The sequence below is a fragment of the Globicephala melas genome, chromosome 3 (genome assembly GCF_963455315.2).
Source record: "Globicephala melas chromosome 3, mGloMel1.2, whole genome shotgun sequence".
Taxonomy (NCBI): domain Eukaryota; kingdom Metazoa; phylum Chordata; class Mammalia; order Artiodactyla; family Delphinidae; genus Globicephala; species Globicephala melas.
In genome coordinates this window covers 141,441,895-141,461,044 of record NC_083316.1, presented here as the reverse complement: position 1 = coordinate 141,461,044, position 19,150 = coordinate 141,441,895, and the positions used below count along the sequence as shown (strand labels likewise).

The window sequence follows — 19,150 nt, the reverse complement described above, 5'->3', positions numbered from 1 at the left end:
CTCTTCCTGACACTAGATGTTCACTGCCTATTGGACGTTAACAAGTGCATGTATTACAAGCAAATCAAACTCATAATCTCTAACCATACATTATCTTTTTTTTTTTTTTGATATCCTCGTCTCTATTACTGGAAGCACTGTTCTCCCTGTCTATCTAGCTCACATTTTTAGGAGGGAAAGAAGCAAAAGTAACACAATATACATTGTGTATACACAATGATTCTCTAACCTCAATATCTTTCCACCTATAATGCTCTCATTTTTACAAATGACACCCCACCTTATTATTTCATCACTAGTAGAATGATAGCTGTGATTCCTTAGCCCTATTGTTTTCATTTTCCACAATCCTTCTTACACATGACGGCCACAATAACTCTCCAAAATACCTGGCTCTGATTGTGCTACTCCTCCACTCAAAAACATTCACCAGTACAAATCCACTTAATCACAAGCTCCTTGGTCGCCGTTCATGGTTCTTTATACTGTAGCCTTAAATCACCTTCTGAATCTAAATTCTCAACTATTCTACCACGTGAGGCAATATCCAGACTCTGCTGATAATTTTACTTTTCTTTGCATATGTTCTAAACTTTCATACTTTGTTCTTGCCTTCTGCCTGAGATACCACCTCACATATATGCCTTGTGAATGTGTTCTTGTTTTGCAAATATCCTTCCTCCAACCTATGGCATCTGTCTGCTTTGAACCTTCCCAGAACTAAGCCAAGGGCCTTACATGTAGGTTCTCAATAAATACTTGTTAAATTCAACTGAACTGAATGGAGTTTCTTTCACAGACTCATAATAAAGTTAAACATACACTACTCTTTATTTTTCTTCTGTAACTGGTCTTCTTTAGTATTCCTCCCCTACTGTTTTTTTTCAATGTTGCAAAAACATCAACTGAAAAGCAGTTACAAAGACACATGGGAACATCTGCTCTCAGAAGCCACTTGAAAAATAAGCATGCCAGAGAATGGGGAAAACATCTGTGCAGTGTTCATGAGATTATTAGTAGTGCTGTAGGAAAGCCCTAGAGAAAACGCGTGCACGCCCAAGTGCGCACACACACACCACACACACACCAAAATCTGGAAATGAGTCTTAGCAAGAAATATTGGACCATCCAGTTGGAGACCAGAGTGCTACTTTATTCTCCCTCAACTTTCTGACTTAGTATTTTTTTCAGGAGTAAAAACAAACATCAGTTTGTGTTCCTGAATCAAAAACTTTCACACTGTAACTTCAGCTGATTAATCCGAGTTGTAAGTTTAAAAATGCCCACATTTTATCTCAAATGATACAAATAATCTCATAATTAAGAATAATGAACTATAGGTAGATTCCAGGCAGCTGCCTATTACTGTAACAGAAAAAGCTAAATTGGCATTGGAAGACTTGAGTTCTGTATTGGATTTGCAACTAAAATTGGCTGTTTAAAAATGAAACATTTTAATTTTTATTTGTTTTATTGAATTTTATTAAATTTAAAATCAGTTTGTGCCCTTCGTATCTTAAGCAGCATTCCCTCTATAAAAGGAGAACTACTGTTCAGATCTGGCCTCACAAACTGTGACACTCCTATAAACTACACTGAACCTTTAGTCTACAATTAACTCAGAATCAGTCCTTATATAAGATAATATTAAAAACTAATTTGTCCTCTTCCTCCCCACCAAAACAAACAACACAGACTGTTTTCATTAATATAATAAGGTATGTTATCTTGGACAAACCAGACTAGGATCTGAGAGCCTTCACAGCTCCAAAAATCTGTTGAACCAGTTTTGTCAGAGTCACTTAAAATTCTGGGAAATGTACAAAAGTAGGGGGTTTGCTGTTACTCGTTTTTGGACTTCTGGGGGCTCTAATGTCCTAGTACAGTTTTCTCAAAGCATTCATCTTCAGCTTACGGTATGCTTTAGAATATACCCAGAAACTGTGGATTAAGGACACCAAAAGCAAACAGAATTTCAAGGAAGCAGTAAGCCTGATAATGTTTTGTTCAATATATATGGTGAGGACAAGACATTTAGATCTGGGAGACAAAATAATCACACAATCCAGTCTTCTTAGTTAACAAAGAGGTACAAATTAACCAATTACAGCAAAAAATTGAACCACGGCAATACAGAAATGACTAGATATTGGATGTATTCTTCACCATGCTTCAGGATAGAAGACTTTTAGACGACCTACCACTTCTCTTAAAGGTGATATATATATACATATATATGCACACACACACACATCTTAGTTATCTTTTTCTAATTTTAATTCAAAATTAAAGGGGTCATCTTATTTTTGTTCTTTGCAAATACATTATCTTGGAGAAGAGATGAATTAAAAGAATGATGAGGTTGCTCTCCTCAAATATAAAAATAACTGTGACAAGGAAGAACTCATTTTAATCTGTGTTGCCCTTGAGGGCAAAACTAGGGCCAGTGGCTATACAAAAGAAAAAGGCAGATGGTAGTTCACTATAATAAGAAATGCTTAAACATTAACATTAAAAATGGTCTAGTAATTAATAAAACTTCCTTGTAGTGGAGAGAATGCTAATCCCTGGAGGTGTTCATTCAGAGACAAGGGAAATAGATGTTGGGGATATTCTAGAGAAGATTCTATACTAAGGTTGTACAAAATTACCTCTTTATTAAAGAAAAGTTCTTTATTTACTCATTTAGAGTTGAAAACAATGATAGCAAATAAATTAATAACTTCTCCCTCCAGGAAAGTAAAGGAGCAGCCCTTTTGGAATGGTGTGTCAATAAGAATTTGGCATGCTGAACTTGGAAAGAACTGGAGGAATGGGAACAAATATCATAGCCTTTATTTTGCTTTACTCTGTAATATGGAAAGGACTTTAATACATGCCTTATCAGTGGTTCAGCTCAAATGTAATACAAGCTAATATATTAGTGATTTTCCTTCAAAGCCCTGCCCCCTGGAACCATCAAGGGAAGAGGAAGGAGACTTATTCAGATGCTAGAGATTTGAGTGATATTAAGCAAATCACTTCCCTTTGTTTAGTTTGTTTATTTTCATCTCAATAGCTGATCATCTGAGAAACAGCATACTGTCGATTTTAAATATTACGATTATTTGGCTCTAAACCTGCCTCCTTCCTGTCGCCTAGATGGAGGCCGATCTTGAAAAATGGCTAGCACGCATCACCAGTTCAGTACCCCCTCCCCCCACCAAAAGAAAAAAAAAATTATGAAGATAGATAGACAGTTAGGGCTAAGAAAAGTGAACCTTGAGAATTCTACAAAAGGAGGAAATGTCTTAGAAGAATTTCCAAATTTATATACTCTCAGTGTTTTTACTTAAATCACTTGCAGATCATGAAATGGGGCCACAGGGACTTCAAGGCTTTATGATCAGAATGACTATGTGTGTTTCATTTCATCTTAGGCCCTGGAAAAATAAATATTCTTCTTACCTCGCCTGGCACCAAGGGTTAATGAAACTATTTCCTTATGGCCTCCTGGTGGGTCAGCATCCTCCTGAAAATTATTCTTCCTACAGGGTGAAAAATAAAGCTCTGTATAACAATACATAAAATACTTTTTAGCTCTTTAGAAGAAAAATCCAGGATAAATTTTAGCTGTTATTATTCTCATTATGATCTCTCACTCAATCAATATAATCTGACACATTATATTCCCTTTTGGCTCATGGAACCTCTTTCCTGAATGTTGTTTCATAAAAAAAATCACATATAGTAAAAGATACTTTATGCCTAGAAATTCAGTGAACCCCATCATTTATGGAAAAGCAGTCCCTTCTGATCATATAAAAAATTTATGTTTTTCTTGGATGTCTGTATTTCCATCAATAGAGTGTTCTATCAAAAACAGTCCAAAATATGGAAACAAAAAAAGGTTAGTGGAATAGAAACAAGATCATACCACACAATCTGTTTCTATAAAGCAATCTTGAGTTTCAAGACATTTTTCAAAGGCATTAATTTCCCCACATTCTCTTCACAGAGCTGAAATTTATCTTTTTTTTTTTTTTTTAAAGGTATGAATCTTTTCAAGGAGTACCATTTAAATGCTGAGAGTGTCAAATTCAAAAATGAGGATTCCTTGCAAGGACTCCATAATGTCTCAATTTCAATTCATTGCAAAGACTAAAATAAATTGTATATGATTCTTCCAAAGTCGTACTTATTAGTATATTGTAAAGGAACAGGAAATAGAGAGGTTTTTTCAGTTATGTAAAAAAAATGAGAATTAGATGCTTAGGGAACCCTCTTATCACAATGGAGTTTTTAACCACAGCATTGCACTAAATTAGAGAATGGTCGATACTGTGTCTCCACCTTAACTAAGGAGAGATGGTGCCTGAATATCATTCAACCTAAAATTCAGATTTCTTTACTGTATCTTTAGTATGTACGGAAAGTCAACTTCACTGGTCATATCTCCCTGAGCTTAGAAACTGATTCATCTAACAAGATTTCCAAATAATTAATGATTGCATAATTGCATCCAAAGTACCTACTCAACTCTGCTATTGCAGTGCAGATGATCGTTTGACCTGTTCAAGTCAATTGATGAAAATACTTTTCTTATTCCTCTTCCTTGTTTTGAGCAGAAATTAAATATTCATTAAGTAAAGAATATATAACACCCTTTTCATGAATACTTGGATCATGTTTGGTAGAAGTCTACTTACTTTCATTTTTCAAGATTTAAAAAATTTAACTATACCACCTCTTTGAAGATTTGCTTTTTCTTTTAAACTTTGTCTTTTGTTTCCTGAGCTCCAGTTTGACATTTTAAATTTCTATCCCAGTTTTGCCTTGTATACAACCACAATTATATAAAAAAGTAATTAAATCCAATGTTTGCAAAATTCAAATATAATTTTATTAAAAATGTAAATGAAAGGAAATGTATACCAAAATGAAAGCACTATTATGCTTTCAAAATTATTTTATTTTAAAATAACTGAATTACATATTAAAAATATAAATTAGAATAAATATAATTTTAAAAATTATTCAAATAAAACTAAAATGCTTTTTTGAAATTTAACTTAATGTTTTAAAATATATAGTTTTATAAAAATAAAATATAATTTTAGCATTCATTGTCTCTCTAGTGAGTAATGTAAGAAATCTGTATCACACTTCATAACGCTTCAAATGTATTTGTATAGATTTGTATAATATACACAAATTTAAAAATATATATTGTTTAGTAATTTAAAAATTCTTCAGTTTCCATGTACAACTGTGGTGCACACCATGCTAATTCATGACTACCTCAGAACCACAAATTGGAATAGGACGAGAACAAGAAATGGATATTCAGAGCTACTGGGAAATACTATTTCATCATTCATGAATCTATTACACGTATGCTGAAAGAAAGAACTTGACAAGTTAATTAATTTGTCTTTTATTTAAGTGCTTCCCTGCTCAAAACCTCCCTGCACTCTGAAGCAGTGTCCGTCTTCAGTGTTGGCTGTGACACAACCCACAACCTTCAGAGCATTTGAACTCATTTATTTGCCTTTTTAAGACAAGAGGCAAGAGGTCTGAAGAAGCACTTTCCTGGTGTCTGAACTGGGATCTTAAGGGTGATAAGCAGCCCTGTGTCAGCTTTAAATTCCAGAACCTGAGAGTAAAATATCTCATCTTTTCAATAAACTTATTTCTTTGTGTTTTTGAGACACGTAAAACTCTCTAAAACATATGGAACAAGGCAAGGACTTCTCTTGTCCATACCTATAAGTGTTTTACTGCTGGGGACAAGGATAGCAAGGAGAATTACTTTTCTTTACACACTCTATCTTATTTATTTATTTATTTTTTGCAGTACGCGGGCCTCTCACTGTTGTGGCCTCTCTCGTTGCGGAGCACAGGCTCCGGACGCGCAGGCTCAGCGGCCATGGCTCACGGGCCCAGCCGCTCCGCGGCATGTGGGATTCTCCCAGACTGGGGCACGAACCCGTGTCCCCTGCACCAGCAGGTGGACTCTCAACCACCAGCAGGTGGACTCTCAACCACTGCGCCACCAGGGAAGCCCTATCTTATAGATTTTTTAACCTCATTAATATATAACCAAATCAAAAGGTACACATGACTGTCGTTGGATTTTCCTAGAAGCAGGTCCTAAAACAAGAATTATTTTTATGTAGTTTATTGGGAAATGGCCTCAGGAAACATTGATAGAGAAGTAGGGAAGTAAGACAGGAAAGGGAAGAAAGCTAATCAAGTGCACACTGGCAGCCTCTGTGGACAGCTGGAGCATAATCCCATGGGGGCTCTGGGAAGCAGCGCAGAGCACATGCCTCAGAGATCTTTCTCTTGAGGGACAAGAGAGGTGATCTTTTGTCAATCAGTTCCCTTCAGTCATTAATTGGGCATTGCTTCCCAAGGGCATTATTAGTACCCTGGCACTTCCAGCCTGCCTCATGCATAGGCAGAATTGGGCTCCAGAGCTCAGAGATCTTTCAGGCCAAGAGTCTCCAGTACTGGCAGTGGTGACTCATTTTGGAGTTGACATGCTCCCAAATGGTCTGTTGGAGATGGGGGTGGGAAGATATAAGCAAGAAACTGAGAGTGTCTGCTTCAATTTAAAAAAAAAATACACAATTTTTTTTTTTTTTTTTTTTAATTAAGAGAAGCGGGAACCCTGCTACACAGTTGGTGGGAATATAAATTAGTACAACCATTATGGAGAACAGTATGGAGGTTCCTTAAAAAAATAAAAATAGAACTACCATATGATCCAGCAATCTCATTCCTGGGCATATATCTGGAGAAAACCATAATTCAAAAAGATACATACACCCCAATATTCATTGCAACACTATTTACAATAGCCAAGACAAGGAAGCAACCTAAATGTCCATCGACAGAGGAATGGATAAAGAAGATGTGGTACATATATACAATGGAATACTATTCAGCCATAAAAAAGAACGAAATAATGCCATTTGTGGCAACATGGATGAACATAGAGACTGTCATACTGAGTGAAGTAAATCAGACAGAGAAAGACAAATATCATATATCACTTATATGTGGAATCTAAAGAAATGGTACACATGAACTTATTTACAAAACAGAAACAGAGTCACAGATGTAAAACACAGACATATGGTTACTGGGGGAGAAATGGGGGCAGAGGGATAAATTGGAAGATTGGGATTGACATATACACACTACTACATATAAAATAGATAACTAATAAGGACCTACTGTATAGCACAGGGAAATCTACTCAATGCTTTGTAATGACCTATATGGGAAAAGAGTCTACAACAGGGTGGATATATGTATATATATAACTGATTCACTTTGCTGTACAGCAGAAACTAACACAACACTGTAAATCAACTACACTCTAATAAATTTTTTTTTAAAAAATCAAAAAAAAGAAGAAATATTTGCCTATTCAGTGAATGCAAAATTCAAAATGAAGTCAGATTTTCCCTTATTCCAAAGGTCATGTAAGTCAGATGTAGCTTTATTGTGATGAAGGAACATGCATTAATATTTGCAATATTAGCAACCCTTATATCCACGCAGTGTCATTGGGGCTAAGCTTATATCTTTTTTATAATATAAAAAATAAAACTTATAATTTACAACAAATAGGAACATTGTGATCTTGACTACTATTAATGTCTGCATTTATAAATTCAGCAGCATCTTTTCAGTATGTTTTCCCAACATACTCCAAGAGCCTTTATAAACACTTTGTATACATTTACTTACAAAAATCTTTTAAGACCAAATCAATGCTTTATCTTTCCCATGCCTCAGGCTAGGAAAAACCTGCAAATCTCTGATATTATACGGAAGTACACCGATTCTCAGCGGACCTAAGCAGTTTTTTTCCTCTCTCTCTCTTCATGAAATCTTTAAAAATATTATATGAATTTATTGTATCTCCTTTAATGTCATCTGAAGTAGGCCATCCATGAAAGTGCTTATTGTTTTAAAAAGGATTGGTCTTTTTAAGAAAAGGATATCATAATTCTGCGATTCGGACTTAATGGTTCTAAAAAAAAAAGTCAAAATGCATGCAGTAGATTAATTCTTATCAGTGATGAAACTGTGACCTAAATCTTATTTAGAATAAGACACTTAAAAAAAAATAATAGTGCATTTGCTTGGTCCATTTTTTTTTTCTATTTCAGATGTAGTCCAAATATTTTTCTTTTAATTTTTAGAGCTAGGTTATCAAACTTAAGAAAGATCTCCTAAAAACTTAAGTTTCAAAGCTTACACATTATGAATTTTATTTTCTTTCAAAAAGCAACAAGCAAATAAAACATGTAAACACACATACCCATTACTAATGGAAGTGATAATTGTTGCGTATGTAGGTACAGACATAAGTTTCAAGAGTATTCTTGGGTGATGAAAATTGCTCATATAAAATTACATATATATGAATTTTATATATATGTAGCTGATTTTCTTTTAAAACACTCCCTTTAATTTCTTTTTGTTGGTGTTGCTTTAAGAAAGAGAACAGATATAGCCTGCAAATTCCAAGCATCTAACAGTAGAAAAAAATGATCTGTTTGTCTCCTCACAACACAAAACATTTTCATTAGAAATTTAATTCACTGTGTTGATTTTTCTACCAGTTCTACCAAGAAGAGTTTATGTTGTGTCTCTATGAGAAATTTCTCCCTTGCAGTTAAGACATTATTTAAAAACTAGGAAAGAAGGAAAATGAAGTGTGGGATAGGCAACAGGATCCATTTTCTCCCCCAAGATCTACAGACTTCAATGTAAAGGGAAAAAAAAAAAAAAACCTCCTTAAATATAAAATTGCCACATACAAAGAATACACAAATGTAAAGGTATTTGTTAATTTGTAGAACCATTCGTCCCCCTTCCTGTCAAAGCACATAGTTTAGAAACAAATTAGATTTCCATGCATTTTGGACATTTCTGGTTTTACTTTCATATTATTTAAAGTGTCTTCATCTTGTGATTATTCTACCTATGGTAAAAATCCTTTTGTGACAGGCCACATTGTTACTACTGAACGATGAGGGATGTTATCAGCAGAGGAGCATGAAATCAGGAGTACATAAGAATTAGGGGCTAATAAGGCTAGAATCCATTAACATGACAAATTCCATTTTCTAAAGCCATAGCCATAAATATTTTTAAGAAAACTAGATACTAAATTATAATTGTTTCTAAATGTTTCTGTAGATTTCTTTTGGCTTTTCTAACCATTAAAAAGACACCCTTAGCTCTTGGTACCTATAAAGATGTAAGAACCCACAAACATGGTAGCAACTGATCCTTAGATACCCAAGAAACAAATCACTGGGATTCAGAAAGGAAGCTAAGAAATAAATAATTCACTCTACTGGGTGATTGGTGATATTTAAGCAGAAAATGAACTACAGCAAAACAACAATTATGACTTTTTTACTTGATCTGTAAGTAAATTCTCAAGGAGTATACAAATTTTAAGTTTTAAAAATTTTCTGTAAGGTACAGACAAACACAAAGCAGAAAGCTGGAGTGAAATGTTTCTGAACTTCTCCAGAGGAGTATGGGCTTGCTGATAAAAAGTAGCATTTAAATTTTTTTCCCCAACAGAGTAATACATAAACCCTTTTTCTTTCTTTTCCTCATTCTAAATGTTAGCACTATTGAAAATGGCTTTGAGTTACACTGGTTCGCTTGATGTCCAGTTTCAGGGTGATTGAGAAATATTTAGATTATATCTCCCAAGGCAGAGTGAGATAGAGAGCTTAAAAACAATCTAGCCACTCTGGATATCTTAAGGCAAAGGGAAATAGTATTATCTTCCACATTGGACAGCAGAGTCCAGGGCTCCCACGTCTCCACCTCCAACATCTCAATCATCTACATAACTATTCTAATTATCTAACTTTGTTAACACAACCTTAAGATCCCCGTAGATACCTCAGAACATTCTCTAAATTCTCTTGGATACCAGTAAATCCAATTTACATGCCTTCAATGCTTGGTTTTGGGACAATAAAACATTTACTCTATCAAATCCCATTCAATGCAAAAAAAACAAAATAAAAGCTTTTGTCTCAAATAGCTAAAACACATAGGCTTCCCAACTGTACCCCCGAAATTCAATTAGTATGTTAAATATGTATATTAAGCTCTTTTAAAAACCAAAATCAAGCATGATTGAAACCGTCAGAGTACTGAGAAACCAGTCCTCAAACACTTATCAAGACGGTATTGTTCAAAAAGTTTCAATTAGATTAAAAAAAAGAACACAAACATAGGTACTTAATTCATTAATAGCTTGATTGTTACTAGGATTTTGAAAATGTGGGCTCTGTGGCAGAGAGATACGCACACACTGTTCTAATTAACACCAATCACAAACGCTAATGGTAGAACCTACTGCTTAAGTAAATGAACATCCTTACCCCTGCTGCTTTGAAGAGCCTGATAGGCATGCACTTTATTGACAAAGTAAGCTAATTTACAGAGTGATTGTCCAAGAGGGAACTGCTGTTTATTTGCAGAGTTTTTCCCATTGAACTCACAGGGCAAACACTGCACTTAAATTGTTAATTAAAATATCAACAGATAAAAATGTAAACATTGGGTGTGCTGCAGAGTAGAGTGACATATATTCATTCAGAACCAAATCCTGAGCTCCTGATCATTGATTTCTGAGAAATGAGAGTTACGTTCTCTGAAAAGGTTAGGAGGCCAAGCTTTATTTGTACCCAAAGAAGAACACTGATGAGGATAAAACAACAACTCTGACTCTCAGCTCATCTGCATACAGGAACCGAGAACCTAAGGGGGTCTCCACTTACTTTAGGCCTTCAGTGATAGCCATCTGCTTACCAGATGTGACCATCCTAAACCTGAAGAGTTTAAGGGTGGAGTGAAAGCAGGCTGCTTCTGGTGTGTTTTGCTTAAGAAGAAATTGTGGTCAAAACCAGGAAGGAAGGAGGCCCACATCCACTTAGCTCCAAAAGGAAAATGTGTCTCAAATGTGAAATTAAAAAAGTCTTTGGCTTTTCCTGAAAATGTAAAAGTTAACTCTGGAAACCAAGACTATTATTGTGAAATTTTGCAGGAAGTGGATAAATGCTGCTAGTTTGACTAGTTTTGGTTGGTTTCTTTCTAAGGTATTTTATTTACCCTATCTTCTTAGGCTACATAGCTAAAAAAGATCCTTACTTGATCCTTTTCTTAGAATGAAGAAGGTATATCCTTGCTATCCTGAATCAAGCTTTGGGTTATTTCTAGAAGTGCAGCTGATGATACGGAAAGTATGACCTTTAATACTGCAAAACCAAATACTGTTCTTGAAATTCACTTCTCTGGACCTTACTGTCCTTTTCAAACTGGGTTCTGAGGAAACCCAGCGTTTCCTCAGGAGCTGAAGAGGGAGGTGGAGGGAGTAGAATTTCAGGAGCTCTCCTTTCCTTGCCTCCAGAACAGCAGATTTTTATCTATACCTGGTATTGGCATTCTAGCCCAAAGCTAGTCCGAAGAAAGGGTTTGATAGGAGGGAAAGGTGGTAGGATGGGGGGCAGGGACATAGGACAAGATCTCCTGGAAAAGATGACTTCAAATTTCCCTTGAGCCATACAATTTTTTATAGCTGTGTATTTTTAAATGACTATTTTAACTGATGGAGAAGTCTTTAGACGTGTGCATATGTGTGCGTATGTATGCATGTGTGTGTATGTATGTGTATGTGTATGTGTGAGAGAAAGTCAGAGAGAGATTGAGAATTTGAACACTGTTCCTTGTTTATGTGCGTCTGCCTTACCACATGGGAAATATGAGGGTCAAAATAACATACCAAATGAAAGGTGTGTTTTGTCCATTTCCCCACAGTACCTGAATACTAAAAGAAGTTCTTAATAAATGAAACAAAACAAGTCATCCAAAGATTTTCAGTGAACTTGGAAAGTGAGCCTATGGGCCATGTGCTATGTTTTTCTCATCTGTAAAATGCCATCCTTACCACACAGAACTGTTAGAAAGATGTAATAAAACACATAAAATTTCAGCATTTAGAGATACCGTGGGTGCTCATTTACTTAGTTTTTAATCCAGTGCTATTCAATGTGAAGCCACAAATGCAAGCCACGCAAGTAATTTAAAAACTTTCTAGTAGCCCCACTTAAAAAGTAAAAAACAAAACAAAAAAACTGAGTTTAAAAAAAACACTGAATTTTTAAATTAAGTTTTCAAATTTGGAGTTACAGCACATTGCATTGCACTAGACACATTTCACCTGCTCAGTCCACGTGTGACCGTTGGATCTGTAATGGACAGTCTTAAGCCTTGAGTGTGTACTCTGCACAAATGGAAGGGATATTAAAACTGGATTTATTTCATTTCTCTCCAGTAATAAGGATAAAGGAACACAGCTCTCCTTGTAATATGAGGTCTTAATCAATGCCTAAACCAACTCTTATATTCTTGGAAGTATCTCCACTTGCCTAAGAATACTGGCTGGGCTCCAGGCTTGGTGGAACATGTCTAGGAGCCAAGAAATAGCTCTGAAGAAATGGAGTTGCCCAGAGCTAGATTGGTTCTAGGAAAAGTGTCAAGTTCACAAGAAGTAGCTACAAAAATGTCAACTTAAAATTCAAACCTCAAGCAGTCTTGTAGTTCACTAGTAATAGTTAAAAACATTTCCTTGCTTGCTTTTTAGGAAACCTAAAGTGAAAATGAAATAATGCGTTCCTTTTCCTCTGTGAGTTCCCATAGCTCTCTGTGTACTCTGCTACGAGAGCCTTTACAATGATATTTTATGATTACCTAATTTGTATACCTAATTTCCCTGTTTGATGGGAACAAGGGGCTGTGTCCTACTTACTTTTTTTATCTGTAGCTTCAAACACAAGGCCTGACACACATTAGGTGCTTAATGTCAAAAAAAATTGACTGCTTAAAGAGTATTTATATTTTTCAAAGGTCTAGGTTAACTATTAGTACTAAGCATTGTTTTTATAACATTTTTTAATTAAAATATAACACATGATTTTTGATGAAAATGTCAAAAAAGAAATTATATGTAACTCCAACATTGCTGCTATAATTGCTAAACCTTCTGATATTTTATTCTTCAGGTTTTTTCCCCCCTATACAGGCTACAAAGACATATGCCATTTTTTACTCCAAAATTTCAGATTATATCTGTTGAAGTTTCATTAGCCTGCTTCTTTAGTTAAATATACTAGAAAATTTTTTCTATGTCATTACATACCACATCAGTTAAAATGATTTTATATGAAAAATTTTAACCATACAAAAAGTAGAGAAAATAATATAATAAGCCCAACTGGACCTAATGCCCGAGTTTAGTAATATCAATGTTTTGCCATTCTTATTTCATTGAGCCCCTCATACTTTTATGGCATTGTTAAGGACTAGATATCTGTGTCTCCCTCCCCCCAGTTCATATGTTTGAAGTCCTAACCATCAGTGTGATGGTCTTAGAAGGAGGGGGCCTTTGGGAAGTAATTAAGTTTAGATGAGGTCATGAGGGTAGAGCCCGCACGATGGGATTAGTGACCTTATGAGAAGAGGAAGACACCAGAGCCATTCTCTCCCCACTGTAAGTACACAGTGAGAAGGTGGCCAACTGAAAGCCAGGAGGAAGAGAGCTCTCACCAGAGTCTGATCAAGCTGGCTCCCTGATCTTGGACTTCCAACGCCCAGTTAACATGGAAACACAAGATACTATAGCCAAATGTTTGTCCCTGTCACTATCTGCTTCTTCCTCAGACTAATTCTTAAAAGTAAAACTATTAAATCAAAGGGCTTGCAAAGTTATGCTTTTGCCCAAATTTACTGTCCAATAGTTCTCCAAAATTATTGTAACTATTTATAACCTATTGATATTATAATTTAATACTTTTTACCAAGCTGGTAAAAATGTTTAGTATTAGTTTTATTTATATTTTATTACTTGTATTTTTCATGTTCAATAAATATGTATACATTTTTCTTTGAGAATTGCATATTAATTTCTATTGGCCATTTCTCTACTTTCATATGTGTCTTTAGTTACTGATTTATAAGACCTATTTGTATGTCAAGGACACTAACATTTTGCAAAATAAATTGCAAATATTTTTACCCATTTTTGATTTGTCGTTAATTTTGTTATATGAGAACTAAATTATTGTGATTATATCTAAAAATGTATTCTTCTATGGTTTCTGTCTTTGATTTCATAAAAACCAATTTTCTCCATTCAAGTATTATATATTTATATTTGACTATATTTTTCCAAATATTTTTACCTTTCTTTAACACGAATATCTCTATTTCATCTGGAAATTATTTTAGTCTAATTCACAAGTTAGGGATATAACATTATTTTTTTGCAATTATGAGCTAATTGTCCCAATGGCATTTACTGAGGCATCCAACATTTCCTTATTTTTACCAAATATTAAATACTTATATGTTAGGATACAGTGTTAGATATTATATTGTGGGCCATTGATCTTTCTCAGGTATTTCTTCATCAGTACTACATCATATTATTGCTGCTATTATTATTTTTGTGATGGGTTGTGATTTTGTGTTATAAATATCTGGGTAGGCAAATTCTCATCCATTAGGTCCTTTAAGATTTCCTTTGCTAACTTCTTGTATTTAGAGTTCAGATAATTTCCAGTATAATTTTCAATAATATCATCTTGGTTCTATTCTTAACGCCCTGAGTTAGTTGGAGAAATATGCTGCCTCCTTTGCATTCCTCCCTCATTTCTGTATGCTAAGCCTAGGACCAGCTGACACACATCTGTAAATTAGGTAAAACTAATATTTCTAGTCATTCCCTGCCATTCATGCCTGTCACCTTCTGTTGCCCCAGATGCTCATGGTGTTGCCTACCTGGGATCTGACCTCCCTACTTAGCTGACAACATAATGTTAATTTATCAGTATGTTAACATACTAATCAAATAATCAAGGGACTAGTGTCAATAACCTACCTGCATTTATGAAACAGGCCCCTTCTAGAGAAATAATAATTTAACCCAGTTCTCACTAAATTTCAGTTACTTTCATAATTTTTGCCACTTCCACATACAGTTATACTTTTAAAAAGTGGAAATTCCTACTTTAGCTTTGCCTTAAGGACTATGTATTGGATAAAGGGTTTGGTTTGTTACTGCATTTTTAAAAATACACATGAAAACAAATATACAACTGTTAAGACTAATAATGTTCCCTCTCACAGAAAGCCATCTCATACATCACATGATATGCATGAGCAGATGTGGGAAATATTGTCTTAATTCAAAGATTCATACTAGCAGTTCCTAAGCTTATCTGCACTTTCAATCAATTCCCAGTCTCCAGCCACTCTCAAGACTAATAAATTCACAATGTATGGGAGTGGGACACAGGCATCCATATTTTTTGAAGTTCCCCAGGTAATTTGAATATGCAGCCACGTTTGGAAAGCACTGGTTTGTATTACTTAAACCACCTTCCTCTGTGGCTGTCTACCCTACTAAAATAGAGAATGGTTAGAAAACCAAAAATAAGATGCTATATGATTTAAATCCCTTCTTGCATCTACCCATTCTCCCATGCCTTCTCCAATGTTCATGTTCTATTTTGGATACAAATGTACAGTTGCTTACTTAAGGCAAAGAAGGACTAGAGAGAACATTGCTTAATTCCCAGGCTAGCAGTATGTGTGCTCCTTGGTAGGTGAAGACAAATAAACCTCGTGCTGGGAAGTCTTTTCAGAGATGGATTCATGTTCCCAATCCCTTACTATTTTGCAAGCAACGGGAGGGCAGATCTATTGTGAAGATGGCATTCTCATCTAATGAGGGCACCAGAAATCTGCATTAGAAGTTTGCCCATCCTGCAACAGAACCAAGTTCTGAATGAGAAGCCGTGCTTTGGTTTTGTACATTTAGTTTCAGATCCCAAAGTATATGCTTTTGTCCTAAACTTTACTAATCATTTTGTCACCCGTGAAACTATAGCAGTGATTAATCACATACATAATCAACAATAGCTCTTCTGTTGGGCTCCTAGTCCTAGTATAAATGATCATGTCAAGGATTAATCCGTTTTATTTGCCTTAATCCTCCATTTTCATTCTCTTTCTCTTCCCCCTAACTGCACCCTGTTTACTCAGCTTTTGTGCAGAAGGGTTCCAGTTGAGTGTTTGACAATTGGAATCTGAATGATTAATAACAGTGAGAGAAACTGGACCAAGGGTTCAACAAACCATGAATAAAAACATTGAGCCCAAGGTCAGCACAGGTTATACATGTGCTCTGTCCTCAAACAGAAAAAGGGCTGGAGTGGGGGTGAGGGAGGAAAGCAGATTCTTCAGGCATTAATGCCTCTCACCGAGGATAATCCGAATACAGCATGTCTAGCCATTCCCCCAAACAGATGCCTTCTGTTATTCGACTTCCTGTGTAGGCCACCCAGCCTGGTGGAACGGCCCACTTCAGCAATTTCAAATCACAGTTAAATGCTGATGCTTCCAGGGCTTCGACTATTGTAAACAAAGTGAGCTGGCAAGTTGCAATAGCTTCCCTAAAGTGTGATATAGGATCGTAAATTTTGTGTGATGGCTATTAAGCAGCATAAGTTGTAGTCAGAACATCTTACAAGCAACGTCCTCCAGGCCTTCCCATCAGGGCTGAGAGGGCACCCAGCCCACATCGACAGGCAGGAGCGTTTGGCATTGATTAATTAGGGGCCAGTCAGTGCTGCTTTTGAAACTTTTATGCATCTGTTTAATGTGAATGATAGGCTCTTACATTTCAGGAGGAACATTTTAAACAGAGGGGCCAGAGCGAAGCCACACCCTAGCAAAAACTCAATAAATATCAATGAATGATGAGGACCTCAGAGAGTGGCTCCAGGAAATGGGGAAATGAAACTTGGCTACTGTATTGGTAAATCAGGTACCAAGGAGCATAAAATAAACATACGGCACAATTAAAAAAAAAAGAAAGTTAATATGTGAATAGTATGACTTTACTACAATAGGAAGTCAGATTTTTACCCATTCAACTGGGTAAATACTGGACTCATTCAACTAACACATTTAGACATGGCTTTGGGGCAAACACCAGGGGTAGCATAGTGAAGAAAATCTATGTGGTCTCTACCCGTATTTAACAAGGACAACCAAACACCAATAATAACGAACTCCTCCAGTTCATTAAGAAAGTGATCATAAATGTCAGATTTACTTTGAGGATCACTTGGAGTGGAGAAAAAGTCTTTCGAGTTCCAACCTTTTGCATGTCAGTCAGCATGAAAGAAGCATGTCGTACAGACAGCCTGGAGACAAAACTATTTGCTGATCATGTGACAGATACCCAGTGGTTTTTGAGCTTAAGAATTAAGAAGATGAAAAAATGAAATAAAACCTAGTATATTTTGTGATCAAAATAGGCTAAGGCAGAATGTAAACAAGATAAAAATCAAAGATAAAATCAATAAAGTATTCTAGGAAAAAACTACCTTTACTTTGTATTCACAGAATTGCAAGCACTTTTCCTAGATGTCAATAATGACAAGATGGTATTTTTATTTTCTTAGTTAAATAGAATTTTCAACATCTACATTCAATTTCATGGAAATACTTTCAGTGATAATTGCTAAACATGCCAAGTGCATTTATAAAAGCCAGCATATATGTTGATAGTAGCAAATGTCTATATTTGGGATGTTTTACATAAACATAGACATTCGGTAATTATCACAGTTGCTGTTCATTTCAGTGGGGGGAGACAGCACAAATGCAAGACCAATTATTTCAGTTATAAGGCAAAAAGTATGCGTTTTGGATCACAATTTAAGCTCATTACATAAATTCACAGTGCCTCTATTTCTTTAAACAACACAACAAAAAAATGTATTAAAACATACAGATGTATTATGCAAAGACCCACATGTAAATTGCCTTAAAATAGTTTATCTAAAGAGATATTATAATAGGAGCTAATATGTCATCGAGTGAAATCTCACAAATACATTTATTAATGAAATAAAATACTTAAAACTCAGGGCTGCTGAGATGGGGAGAGTTCATTGTTTAGAAACTGCATTGAGAAAATTATAACTTTCATTCTAGTCGTTGGCAAAAAGACATTGGATGCAAAGTAAATCAGTTAATCACTCTGTATTTGTGTGCTGTGGTCAATAATTAAATAATAATGATAATGATGATAATAATAATGTTACCAATTCCATAACAAATATAATAAGGACATTGATAATAGCAACAGGATAATAGCAGTTTCCATTAGCAGGACTCTTATTAGATGGTTACACATGATGTTCAAGTCAGCTAACTCTGTGAGATTCCAGGGCCAGAACAGAAGTACATGATCTAAAATGAGATAGTTCTCTTAGTATGGCTTCTATCAACTGTTTCTACATTCCCTGTTTTGTTTTCTTGTACCTTATCTTCATTTCTATTTCCACTTCCTTTCAGTATCCTTGCAAAGTTGTGAAGGGTCCAATGAATGACTGTCTCCCAGTGACCCCTTCCAGAACCCTTCCAAGAGGTTATGTGTATATATATTTGTTCTGCTCATAGGCTATGGGAGAAGGAGAATAAGATATTAAATGATTAGCAAGCTTCACAAGATACTCCGAGATTCATGGATGAATTGTATAATATCAACCATTACTATTACAGGATTTTGGAAGAGAGGAAGTATGGTGAGATAACTGTCCTGACCAAAGTGAAGAAAATATGGAGATCTTTTTGGCCCAATCACTGATGGCCGGAAAGCCAAACTGAGCCTAGATCGAGTGTAAGGAATAGGGGACAATGAAGGTTTATAGGCAAGACACAAGCGTTAAACCTTGCACTGGGGCTTAAAGGTAAGGCTTTTCTCTCTGATCTCTTAATTGTAATATGTGTCTGCACCTGTACAGCAAATAAAAGTAGGTTTATCTGCCACAACCATCCCAACCTCAAATGCTACATGTAATGACATTCAGTTAGCTTACTTGAAAGGAGAATTACTACACATTTCATAATGGAACCTTATCCATTCCTCATGTCACATGTTCATACAGGCTGTCCATAAATTCTCTGCATGCATGTTTGTGTGGTCAATTACTGTATCAAAATGCATGGTATCATAAGGAAAAGATTTTTGGCAAATTTG

The 19,150-nt window shown here is 35.4% G+C and overlaps 1 protein-coding gene across 1 annotated transcript in view; it reads right to left on the bottom strand.

Annotated features, from left to right (window-relative positions):
• Positions 1-19,150, bottom strand: part of TENM2 (teneurin transmembrane protein 2) — a 3,004,989-nt gene that overhangs the window by 1,835,680 nt on the left and 1,150,159 nt on the right. Inside the window, exon 9 of the mRNA XM_060296575.1 lies at positions 3,448-3,527. The gene's annotated coding sequence lies outside the window, so the exon portion shown is untranslated. The remainder of the gene's footprint in view (positions 1-3,447; positions 3,528-19,150) is intronic.